The sequence below is a fragment of the Lycium barbarum genome, chromosome 2 (assembly GCF_019175385.1).
Source record: "Lycium barbarum isolate Lr01 chromosome 2, ASM1917538v2, whole genome shotgun sequence".
Lineage (NCBI taxonomy): Eukaryota > Viridiplantae > Streptophyta > Magnoliopsida > Solanales > Solanaceae > Lycium > Lycium barbarum.
The window spans coordinates 121,024,556-121,037,744 of record NC_083338.1 but is presented as its reverse complement, the minus strand read 5'-3'; the positions used below and the strand labels follow the sequence as shown (position 1 = coordinate 121,037,744).

The 13,189-nt window shown below is 36.9% G+C and overlaps 1 long non-coding RNA gene across 4 annotated transcripts; it reads left to right on the top strand.

The window, feature by feature from the left end:
• Nucleotides 1–575: 575 nt before the first annotated feature.
• LOC132626962 (uncharacterized) lies at nucleotides 576–11,856 on the top strand. Of its 4 annotated transcripts, none has more exons than XR_009577726.1 (3): nucleotides 576–2,660; nucleotides 6,222–7,194; nucleotides 11,264–11,856. It is a non-coding gene; the product is annotated as an uncharacterized LOC132626962 (long non-coding RNA). The 4 variants fall into 4 exon arrangements; XR_009577724.1 differs by lacking the exon at nucleotides 11,264–11,856 and having other exon boundaries at nucleotides 576–765; nucleotides 2,274–2,660; nucleotides 6,222–8,313; XR_009577727.1 differs by lacking the exon at nucleotides 11,264–11,856 and adding an exon at nucleotides 7,923–8,313.
• Nucleotides 11,857–13,189: the final 1,333 nt, after the last annotated feature.

The window sequence follows — 13,189 nt, the reverse complement described above, 5'->3', positions numbered from 1 at the left end:
ACTTGAATATACCGAGAATCTAAACTTTACGGATGAAATTTACTAGAAAACGACGTTTTTAATGGGTGGGGACCACCGAAGCCTGCCCTCCAATGGCGTTTTTGAATTTTTTTTGCCACTGGAGGGGGCAGTGGTGGAACCCGATCGGGTTATAGTGGAAGACTATAACGCATGATTTTACTGCGTTATAGGAGAGAGGCAAAGTCCTATAACGCAGTAAAATCATGCGTTATACGGTGCATCGTATTCCGTATAGCGCATTATTTTACTGCGTTATAGGACTTAACGGGTCCGTCTCCGTTAGTGCTATAGCGCAGTAAAATACTGCGCTATAGGTACTTTAGTAATTTTTTTTTTTGTTGGGCATTTTGGTTCAAAATATTTTTTTTGGAGCCATTTTAGTTCCGGACTCCACTTTTTGCCTCCAAGGCCCAAACTCTTTAATCAATCCTTGCATAGCTCCCCTCTGCATTATAAAAGACTTATCAGACTGCAGATATTAGAGGCACACACAGAACCCTAATACTGTATAGCCTTAAAATGGCCCTTAGCATTCTGTTATACAGAGAAACCGCTGTTGCGTCTAATGAGAAATATTCATTTTATTCTCATACTCTACAGCGTTTCCCTGTATAACCAAATGTTTTAGGGTCACTACTATTTTCTGCCTTCCCTATCACTAATTTTTATGTTTATTCTATCATCAAATGGGTCTTGAACCCTTTGCTATTTTTTTTGACATGTTTTGTTTGACTGTGAATTCGGGTATGAAATCTTTTAAGTTGTTAGAAATAAAATTTACATATTTGAAAACTAGTAAACTAACAATAAAATTAGTTTGAACCTTGAAATTTGGAAGGTGCCACGTTAATTTGGACGGAGGGAGTATATGTTATGGCTAATTTCTTAATGATATCTATGACTTCATGGATGTGCCCAAAAAATGTGATGGAAAATGTTTTACCTTCGAGAATTATTCCTTTTTGCTTTTCTGAATCAATCTTTTGATGTTGGTTAATATTTAGTTTGTCGTTTACAACTTGTTTGGATGGTTGTTACCTATTGTATTTTACTGTGTTGTTCGTTTAAATACGATGCTTGTTTTATTGAAGCGGTAACAACATAAAATCGATTTGGCCTGATCGTGTTGTTACCTTATTATTTTACCTTACCTTTTCATAATAGCTTGTCCTCTTACGGTCGTACCCTACTTTTCTTGTAGGTTTATCCTTCAAATTTATGAAAAGATATATAACAACCATCCAAACAAGGTGTAAGGGTGGTGTGAGGTTGTAGTAGTAGAATATGAGAAATTGCTCAATGAGGTATAGGATAGTAGTGAGTAGCAAAAATTTATTATTGAGTTGGATTTAAATATACTTGTAAAAGAAAATGAATTACACCCTAAAGGACATAGAAATACAACTTTTGACACTTTAGAGGAATCAACTGCTGAGAAATGATTCATTAAGCAAAAACATTGTAGGTAATACCAAAACATTGATTTTTCTGAATTTGTTGAGTTTATGTCAAAGTTTGTATCAATTTCGGGGTGTCTAGGAAACAAAGATTGCTGTCTTTACTCTGTTATAAGTCTTTTTTCGTGTATGAGATCCTAGGGGCAGCAGTGTTAAATACTTACGGTGACTATTTAGCAATATCCCATTGAAATGCCACTGATAGACCAATTTTCTTTCCCTTCCTAATGATTTGGTTATAAGGAAGCACCTTGGTAGAAGTACAATAGTATGTTTTATGCCCAAAGCAAGATTTTCGGAATTATGGTTAGGCAGAGAAGAGTTGATTTTAAGGACTGGTTTCTACAGTCTGGTAGGGTACCGTTTTTGGACATTTTAAATTGTAACTTTGCTGTTTTTAGACTGTCAAATGTATGATTAGTCAGAGTATGGAACTTTGGCTTCTCTGTTGGTACAAAGGATGACCGGAAAATGGCATGAGAGAGTGCATTATAGTCCCAAATATTTTGCACTTTTGGGTGAAGGAAACAAAACAAGTCTGATCAACAAAACTAGTGGCAGAATTTTATGACCTGTGATTATAATTGTTACAGATACTATGTTTAAAGCTCTAAAATTATAACTCTTATTATTTGTATAGCAAGTAGCAACAGTATCAGCAATTTAATGGTTTTCCAAATTGTACCCTGATTCATTTTTTGTTGAAAGAAGTTCAGTAACCAATTGAGAGCACAATTTGCAATTCGTGTTTCTCATCGATATAAAATTTTCTTACACTTTTCCTTCTTGTCTCAGAAAAGAAGTGATTGTTTTGTGTGGATCGTTATGTGTGTTCAGTAAAGGAAGAATCTAGCAGCACGCGGGATCATATTTGTGGAAACACGAGATAGTATGTTTTGACTGATCGACATGGTCGTTATACCTGCCTCTGGAAAGAACCAGACGAAAGGGAAAAATATCTTCAACAAACATTTATAAAGAAAGGCTTTACATGCAGAAAAAGTGTCACTAGCTGAATAGTCTTTGGACATCTTTTGGACTATAATTAGTAACCCCTGTATAGCATCTACTTGGAAAGTGTAGCAACAGAAAAGTTTCGCAGGCCCTGGAATCCTATTTTGTCATTGATGATAGTGATGCACACGAAGTGGCGACGTCTTTTTCGCTTTATGCGTTCCTGAGGTATGTGCCTTTCTCTTTATCTTGGCAATTGCCAAAGTCGTCTATCTCTCTCTGGGTTTTCTGGAGCCAAAATGAAGATACCTGCATGAGTAACTTTTAGTTTCTCGAATTATAACCTTGCTGGTACTTGTCCTTCCTTAAATTCTGTTATATTTAGAAGAGACTTTGAGGCGTTGTTTGAACATGTAGGTACGAAGGATTAAATCTGCAATCAATTTTTAGGGATTCCATGGATTCATGGGCTTCGGGGACACCTTATAGTACAATTTTTGGCACCCACAAAAATTGATGGCAATCAACTTCATTTTAATCTCTTGCCTACCCTTGCCCTTCCTCATTTCCATTGCAAAAGCAAATAATTAAAGAAGAAAATAAGATGTTTGACTGAATAAGCCTGATTAATTTTGAGGGTAACGCCTGTGTAATTTATAGCTAGTGTGCAAGTCTATTTGTCACGTGTATTGTCACGATCATTTAATGTTTTCATGTTATGTGAATCTATTACGAGATTACCATGAATCCCAACAAAATTATCTTCTTATTTATTCCACTGCAATTGCAAAGTAATAAACCTGAATTGAATCTAAAACAAATGAAAAATAACAATGCTTCTAATTTGGTCACATATATAATGTTAATTCTATACTATGAATGAAAAGGGAACATGCCAAATAGCTAGTTTTATTTTTCATTTACACGTACATTTTGTCCTACTGTTATTTATTGCGTTTCGGATATCGCACCATTTCTCTGTTGTTACTGTTCTTTTTTCTGAATGCTTTGTACTGCTTTCCTTATTAGTTGCCATGTTTTCTTCACTGCTGTATTTCCGTTTTCATAACTACTTTAATTTGCTGCACTTGAGCCCCGAGGGTCTTTCAGAAACACCTCTCTACCTCCACGAGGTAGGGTTAAGGTTTGCATACATCTACCCTCCCCCAGACCTCAATTGTGGGATTACACTGCGTCTGTTGTTGTTGTGATCGATGGCACCAGAATCAATAACCCATTTGTTTGAGGAAGCAATGACTCAGCACGAGCAGTGACTAGAGCAGATTCTTTCACGGGTTCCTGATACTGAGAGAGTCTGGCATACACATCAGCTGAGATTGTAATAGTATTTGCCAAGGATAAACTAGGCACAGCAAGATTGGCAGTCTGAGTTCTTTGGTTGTGATTTTGTAACTTCCTACAGTGCCACTTTATGTGTCCAGGTTCCTTGCAGTAGTTACAAACAATATTATTGTTCCCTCCTTTGTTGTTGTTCTTCCTCCCAGTACTATTTCTCACTCCTCGTTTGGTAACAAGTAAATTGTTTCGCTGATTGGATGGATTACTCTCTATGGACAACAGTCGATTGAAAACATCTTGGAGAGAGGTGAACTCAGAACTTAAAGGAATCTGGGATTTGGCGCGCAGTCTCAAATTCTGAGGGGAGTCCAGCTAGAAGACTCATTATTGCCATTTGTTCCCTCCGCGCCTGTTGTACACTGAATGACAGAACCATATTCAGTCCCTCATAAGTTTCTTTGAACTGCATGAAATAGTAGCGAGTGACTTAGCTTGCTTCTCAGCCCGATTGAAAGCCTTACATACTTCATAATTTCAAGAAACATCTCCTTTGCCAGAATAAAGCACTCCAAGTAATCCAATTAATTCTTAACGAATTCACAGTGAGTAACCAAACCAACAACGTCATGATAAATAGAGTTGACAAGTGTAGTTTAGCATCCTCTCTCATCCAAGCCTTTTTGGTTTCATCAGTTGGAGGATCTTGAATTAGGCGGTCATCCTTTTCAACACTTCCCAAACAAATCCTAATATTCTCACTCCAGTCTAAATAGTTAGACCCATTTAATTTATATTCTGTGATACCTGGACAGTGCTGAATCTATCTGAGTCACAGTTCCTTTAGTATCAGCCATTTTCAACTAATGAATTTTCAGTCAGACAATGATTAACAAAGAAAACACAGGTATCACTCTAACGTGACCTGTCAATGATCATAACCTCTTTCAGAAAACAAAAACAAAGATATCAAGCCTAATGCCTATGATACCATGAAACAAAGAGTAACCTTCTCTTTCTGATATCACATACAATGAGTACGGAGATATTTATATGCTTACATGAGATCCCAACAAAGGAAACAAATCAAAATAATATCCTACAGATCTGTTCCTATGATTCTGCTAACTCTACAAGGAAACACAATATTTACCGCTCATTCTTGCAACATTTATCATCTCTTTAGATTTTTAAGATGGATATCATCATACTGCATTGACATTAATGATTTGAAAGGAAAAATCTACTCTATGTTATAGCTGAATTGCTTGGATCTGATGACCAAGGAAATCTACTTTTACTTCAAGGCTACTAATGTGATTTAAGGTTTCAAGTCACTGCTAAAAACATAGGTTTTTCCCACCGACATTCGGTGGGAAAATTGTGCTATAAAACATGATTTTTCCACCTCATTCCCACCGAACCAGATCACTGGGAAAACGCATGGTGGGAAACAAGTTCCCATTGAAACGCTGGGAAACTTCTTAATTTTTCTGTGTGAAAACACTATTGTTTAGGTTTTTCCCACCGACATTCAGTAAGAAATAGCCACTGAACATTTTTCAGTGGGAAATTCAGTGGGCAAATAGAGATTTTCTAGTGGTGAGTTCCTTTGCTTTAATAGACATTAGGTTCAGTAGTACTTAAAGGTCAAACTTATCCATATCACTCTACATAGCATCATTTCAGGATTTATTATAGCTTATTCCCCAGTTTCCATGTTGCTAAATGAATATTCATGCATCATTAAGATTCTTCAAGGTGCAACTGCAGGAATTTTGCCTCAACAAAGATACAAGGATTAAGGAAATAACTCTCTTAGTAGGGAAATCTGCTTCAGTCCTAATGGCAGCAAATTAAAGATTAGAATTCAACAATCAGCTCAGTTTCCTACACAACTTCCTTTTGTTTGCTGTCTTAACCAGATCAGGGTGTATTTCAGCCACTTTAGAATTAGAATGAATCAATGTATGGTCTCAGATTGTTATCAGTATTTGTGCACATAAAACTTTTATCTATGATATTTGGTTTAATTGGAGGCAAATGTGATAGCGTAGTGGAATTTATACGCTTATTACATATCCTCTATCTGGTGACCACAGTTTAATCTCTCATTCCACGTCTCTGCTCTCTCTCTCTCTTTCTCATGTGTGTACACAGACACACACAAAGCACACACAGGCAACTGTGCAACATATGTATATTCCGTAGTGACATGCGAATCGAGATGATAGTTTTCAGCGAAGTTGTGATTTAGTTTGAGATAGGAAGTCCTGAAATCTGTGTGCAGTAATAATTTTGGTACACTGTTATCTTATAAAGAGATTATCCCTCTGCCCTTTCATTTCCACTACCTCAAATGTTACTTCTTTTACGCTCCTCTATATGAAGAGACTTTGTATTGTCTCAGATGAGATGACCCTCTATTTACTTGTTTACTATTCTCTGTCGCAGGTTGTTGGTTTGCACTGTTCTAATGATTCTTGTGTGCAGGTGACTTTTCAGCAGAGACATCCATCACTTTTGAAAATGTCTCTGAATGCTAGATTACCTTAATAATCCTCCATAGCAGGCATCCCGTATTCAACCGCAGGAGATTGATGAAATTAAGCGACTATTGGACGTAGTGTATAAAAGTTATGATTTACCTTATGCTCAGACATGGATACCTTGTAAATACCTAAATTTTGTTGCAAGTAAAGCCAGCAGCGATGCCAAATTTAATGCAGGATATAGTGAAGAAGTCATTTTGATTACTGATGGACCTTGGTATGCTTCAGATGATCACCAAGCTGATTTTCTATTAAATTTTGGCATGGCATGTGATTCTCATTATTTTCGAAGTGGGAGAGGTGTTGTGGGGAGGGTATTTTCATCTCGTTGGGCAAGCTTCTGTGACAACGTATCCAGATTCAGCACAAGCGAGTTTCCGGTGACACCCCGTGCACATTTATAGGGTTGACCGATTGTTTTGCTAATTATTTGCGAAGTACCAATGCTGGAAACAGTGAATACATACTCGAATTCTATTTGTCCTACTGCAGAAAGGATGATAAAGTGGAGCAAAAGCTATTGGACTCCATATTAGTGATAATGAGGGAGCATTCTTCAACCTTCAAGGTTGGTTCAGGAGAAGAAATCAGAGACGAGTTATCAGTTGAAGCATACTCTCTGTGCCTCAGAAAAGTGATTATCTTCATGGGCCACTAGCAACTAGTACTCCATCTTGGACTGGGAATGCTGGGACTGGATGTTAGCCAATGTAGCAGCATCTCTTTGGAAGTACTGACCTTGTGCCAAATGGCAGTAATCTTCTTAACATGGAAAAAGGCGTAATATAGTTTGAACGAATTATCTACTGTGACCTCTGACAAAGCAGATGGGAGAACTAATTTTTTGATCACTTACAAGGATCTGAAGCAAAAGTTCGGCTTCAAACTTGAAGATGCGGCAGAGAAACTTGATGGTAAGACTTCCATAACATGCCGTTTATTTTCATCTAGCTGCATTTTCCTTTTCTTTTGTCAAGCTTGTGTTCTGAGATTTATATCTTTGTTTAGAAGTTAGCCGATCTACACTGAAGCGAATATGCAGACAGTACAATATACCGAAATGACCATCTTATATGATGGTAAAGGTGGATCACTCCCCTGGGGAACCTTGTAAGAGTCATTTGACATCTTCCAAACCCACTCCTAAGCAAGACGTAGTTCCACTTTGTAGTGAAAAGCACATACTACAGTAAAGGCTTAATATAAAGAAGACATTTGATTTCATTGATAGTCGCTCAATTTTCACTTTATTGCAATAAAATCACTAACTATCCTTTGTTCACGGAAAAATCAATCTATTTACCCTTATTACTAGACTTTTTTCTTTAACACAAAGGTCACTCAACTTTGTCTAAGTATCACAGAAAGTCATTGGAAGCAGCAGACAAAAGAAACTTTTTATATTGAATGACTTTTTTGGTTTCAACAAAATTGTTTAGTGACTTGATGTGATACTTAGGCCAAAGTTGAATAATTTATTTGTTACAAAAAACAGTCTGACTTTATGTGATACTTCGACGAAGTTGAGTGATTTTTATGATGCAAAAGCCAAAAAGTAGTTTTGTGACTTTGGTGCATAAAATAAAAGATGAGTGACCATTTGTGAAATTACCCCTAAAGTTGCATGCACATCCTCATCAAGATTGACAGATTTGCTGGAAGAAGTAACAAAAAGGCTCAAATTAAAGAGTGGAAGGTTCATGCTTAAGTATTCAGATGAAGATGGTGAATGGATTCTCATAGCCTGTAGCAGAGATCTAGGAAATTATATTGCTGCTGTAAGATTTTGGAAAAAGCTGCCATCACCATCTCAATTCAACCAATTGGGCACTGGAAGCCTTTGTGCCAATTGCAGTTCTGGATTTTGGAAGAGGATTTCCTAATAGATGAATCCCAATTAAAAGATATGGTGTAATTAGAGACGTTAATTCTTAGACAATACTTAGGCATATGGGAAGAAATTATTTAAGCGTACTTTGCCTCTACTAGTATTTGAACCCTGAATCCTATTCTATCATGATTTTTATTCTACTTCATCGACTGCTATATAGGCCACACGCTCCATTTTGCGTAGATTGAGAGAAATACAATTCAGTTAATGCCTTCTTCAGGAACCAATAGTTAGTTTGAGAAAAAAACTGGATCTCTTTAAGAAAACTTTAGACACCAACTTAACTGTATTAATTCATTAGAGAAATACATGAATTAGAGTTACTCATAGTCATAGGAGTTCACACATGTAACTACTAATAATAATTGAAAATAAAACTAGCTAATCTGATCCTTATTCATTCTAGACCTTGGTCCAACTTGTTTGTTGTAACTTATCATCTCAGATTCAAATTCTGAAACACCACTACAATGGACGAGCATTAGCCAACAAACTACCATTTTTTTGCGCGGATTGCCCTTCTTTTGGGGGAGTGGACTTTAAATTTTGCCCCTCATATTTGTGGTCTTTAAATTTTACCCCTCATATTTGTGGTCTTTAAGTTTTGCCCTTCACTTGAAAAGCTGGGCGAATACCTGAGGTTCTGGGTTCGAACTCCCGCTCAGGCATAAAATATAAAAATAATTTCGCAAGGCAGGGCTGGGGGGAGTGTATGCCTGATCCGGCATACAATCCTTAAGGAAAAACTAAAGTTATGCCGGATCCGGCAGAACTAAAAATTTGCCCCATAAGGCAAAACTTTTTCTTAAGGCATAGTTTAGTTATGGCTTATGGGACAGACTTTTAGTTAAGGCATAACTAAAAGTATGCCCAAGGCGGAACTTTTTCTTAAGGCATAGACTTTGCCTTACAGGCAAACTTTTAGTTATACCTTAAGGAAAAAGTTCCGCCTTATGAGGCATACTTTTAGTTATGTCTTATGGGGCACACTTTTAGTTAAGGCATAACTAAAAGTTTGTCTTGAAAAGTAAAAAATATATATATATATATATATATATATATGCCTCAAGGTAAAGTCTGCCCCCTCCAGTAGACTTTTAGTTAAACATAGCTAAAATTTGACAGAGGGGGCATAGCGAAATTCAAATTCTGCCTTGAATTTTTTTTAAAATTTTTGACTGAGCGGGGATTCGAACCCGGGACCCAATCACCTATCTTGCCTCGAAGAAAAAATAATCTTGCAAGCGAATCCTCACAATCAATTCCTTTGCAAACCACTTACAAATGGTATTACTCCTTCTGTTTCATTTTAGGTGATTTTATTTATTTAAGATGTTAATTTGACTTGTATAATATATATTGATGATGATGGAACAAAATATAATATTAAATTAGTGGCCTAAAATTAAAGTATGAATAATTTACTAAATTTCAATTTTTTATGAATAATATATAATAATAGATAACACGTGGAGGTCATTGGTTCAAGTTGTGGAAATAGCCTCTTGCAGAAATGCGGTAAAGTTGCGTAAAATAAACCCTTGTGATCCGGTTCTTTTTCGAACCCCGCACATACCGGAAGCTTAGTGCACCGAGCTACCTTTTTACTTGAAATATTTAGGAATTAACGTTTCAAAATAAAAAGAATGTCGTATAAACGGAATTGAGTATTGTATAAGCAATATATATGGATATATTATCTTGGGTAGTTGGATGATGGGATGGGCTGCACGCTCTTCTAAAGAAATCGCAACCCCTCACTGATTCGAGTGAATTATATATCGTTATTCTGCTTTGCCATTTATTAAACGCCTTAGTTATGGCAGTCAACGACCACAAAATCTGAATAGACTAACCAAATTTGATCTGTTTCTGTTAGCTTCCACAGTTGCCTAGCTACCTAGCTAGCTAGTTAAGTTACCTACCTAGTTAAGTTACCCTGTCTAGTTTAGTTCTCTTTCTTTATCCTCCCTTGGCTGCTAGTGAAATAAAAGAGGATATTCTGGTCAACTAGCATTGAGGAATATTCTATTTTTCCTTTAGACAGTGCCACTCACTTCTAGATCAATGCAAGTTGCATTTGTCTTCCATACATACACTTAGTTATCTTATGAGTACTTCAAGTTAGTACATAGATTATTTATATACCGTTAAGTTAAGTTGATCTATAATCATAGTTATATCTTCATATCAAATCTGATTATATGGGTATAATCTGAAAAATAAAGCATTAGCAATCTACTATAACCCATGAAAATGCACTACTATTGCGAAGTTTTACACTGAATGTAAATACAAGACTACTTTCTTAGTCAAGTCAAATCTTTAAAGAATTTTTACACTATCATGCCACCTCCATATGTTATAGCAAGTAATTTTCATTGTTTTTAAGATTACAATGCATGTACATATTTTTGAATAGTTTATAATAGTATAAAATTATCTTCACACTAAAGATGCAACAACAACAACAACATACCCAGTGAATCCCACAACGTGGGGTCTGGGGAGGGTAGAGTGTACGCAGACCTTACCCCTACCTTAGGTAGGGAGGCTATTTCCGGAAGACCCTCGGCTCAAGAAAAGGCATATGAAAGGTCAGATATGGGCAAACAAATCAAAGTAATTATGAAAATGAAAACAATGAAAGTAAATAAGTCATTATAAACCAACAGATACTCGCATAAATCAAGAGACAAGAAACTATAGAGCAATATAACTACTAGTAAGAAAGGATAAACGTGACTACCTACTAGCCTTCTACCCTAATATGAGTCCTCCATACCATCCTATCTAAGGTCATGTCCTCGGTAAGCAGGAAATGCGCCATGTCCTGTCTAATCACCTCTCCCCAATACTTTTTCGGCCTACCTCTACCTCTTCTAAAACCGTCGCTATCCAGCCTCTCGCACCTCCGCACTGGGGCAATTGCATCTCTCCGCATCACATGCCCAAACCATCTCAACCTCGTGATATTTGACACAAATATCATGTTTTGTGTCGTATTACAACTTCTTCTTATGACTTTTATCGCTTAATTCATGAAGTAACCGTCGTATTTGAACTTATGTCGTTATATTTTATTCTTATAGGTACGATGACGACAAATGATGGGAAATGTGCTTGAAGTGATTGGAATTCGTAGCATATGTCGATTGGCTGAGGTGAAGAGTCGACGAACGAAAACGACGAACTGAAAAGGAGAGTTAATCGACTGCAAATCCTCGCTTTCCTTCCGCATCGCGGAAGGATCGCGAGAAGCTCCAGAAATTCAGGCCATCGACCCGCATCGCGTGAAGAAAGCGGAACAACTAAACTCAGTCATCAGGGTGCCCGATCGACCCGCATCGCGTGAAGAAGGCGAGAAGTTGCAGATCATTGCGCGATCCTTCCGCGATGCGGAAGGAAAGCGGGACTCTGCGGATGTTTTCCCGATTAGACTAGGATTTGGATTCCTTATTTATTATTTTTACCCTAGCCTATATATAGACGTTTTTATAGCTGAGAACGGTATTCTAGGATTATTGAAGGATTTGTAAGCCACCGTTCTCCTTTTTCTCTCTCTAGGTTATTTTATTTTTCATCTTTTTCAACCCTAGTTTATTCATGGCTTCTTTTGTCTATGATCGAATCATGAGTAGCTAAATCTCCTAGTTCTAGGGTTGTGGCGAAAGACTTGAAAGTTGATTTGATGATGATTATTATCTATTGATTTTCCATATTGTGGGTTGCTTATTTATTCTTGGTTTTAATTGTTTGATTATCTGGCCAATAGTTAGACACTATCTGTGGTGCGTGAATTGAACTTGAGAAAGGGAATTCACGTACGTAATAAGAATAATTAGAGTTTGTTCGATTTAATCGCTTCGCTAATGAGGATAGAGATATACCATTTAGCCCTACTTAGTTGAAAACGGAGAAATAAACGTGTTCTTGTTACCTCTGATGACCATAGAGATATAGGCGTTATGGTAACATCTACAAGCTTGTGAGTAGTTCGAGAGAATATCATAAAGCATAATTAACCCGTTAACTAGTAACCCAGGAAATAAAATAGGTGGAATTGTCTGAAGATCAACTGGATTGTCGAAAGCCATAACCCTAGATCTTTCTCTCATCTAATATTTCTTACAATCTTTGTCGACGTAGTCCCAGTCATAAAAACACCCATCGCAAATTGTTTACTTTTCAGTTTTAGTTTAGTACAACAAACAATCTTGGTTTTCACTTTCTTGAATAGTTTCATTCGAATTTGAATTAGTTTAACAGTAGAATCTAAGTCTCTGTGGGATCGATATCTGGACTTAACAGTCTATATTACTTGTACGACCACGTATACTTGCGTGTGCGTTTGGGAGCAACAAGTTTTTGGCGCCGCTGCCGGGGACTTAGCAATATTACTGTTTTTCTAATTTGGATTTTAGAATTTCTATTCAAGTTTTTATTTATTTATTATTATTTTATTTTATTTTTAATTTAATATTTTGGTTAGTTTGCTTGATATGGCATCTTGGAGTAAAAATTGGTCGAATATTGGTTGTTCCTATTTTGGTGATCCTTGTTTGATTTGTGGGGGACCCCACTTGTGGCAACACTGTCAATATTTTCGGGAATGGGTTGTGTGCACCTTCCCAATCTTTTGAGTGGAATATTTGTAATATATGTGGTGGTCAAGACGGTCATTGGAATGGTTGTCCTAACTCTCACTCCCCATCCCCGAGCCCATATTATGATTCTCCTGTTATTTGTGATGTTGACAGTAGTAACGAAGTGGAGGATGCGGAAAGTCTTGCTCGAGTTAGCGATATGATGAAGCAAATAGGGGAGCAAATGATGGAGCATGATGCATTAATGAGAGAGCAAAACGCGGAAATGTGGAAAGCCATAGAGAGGATTCGTGCCAACCTCACAGAGATGCAGGCCGAGGCCGAAACTTATAATGATCTATAAGTTATAGGCTTAGCCAATACTCAAGACGAACCTCAAACAGAAGAAGAGAGCGATTTCCCACAAGTAGA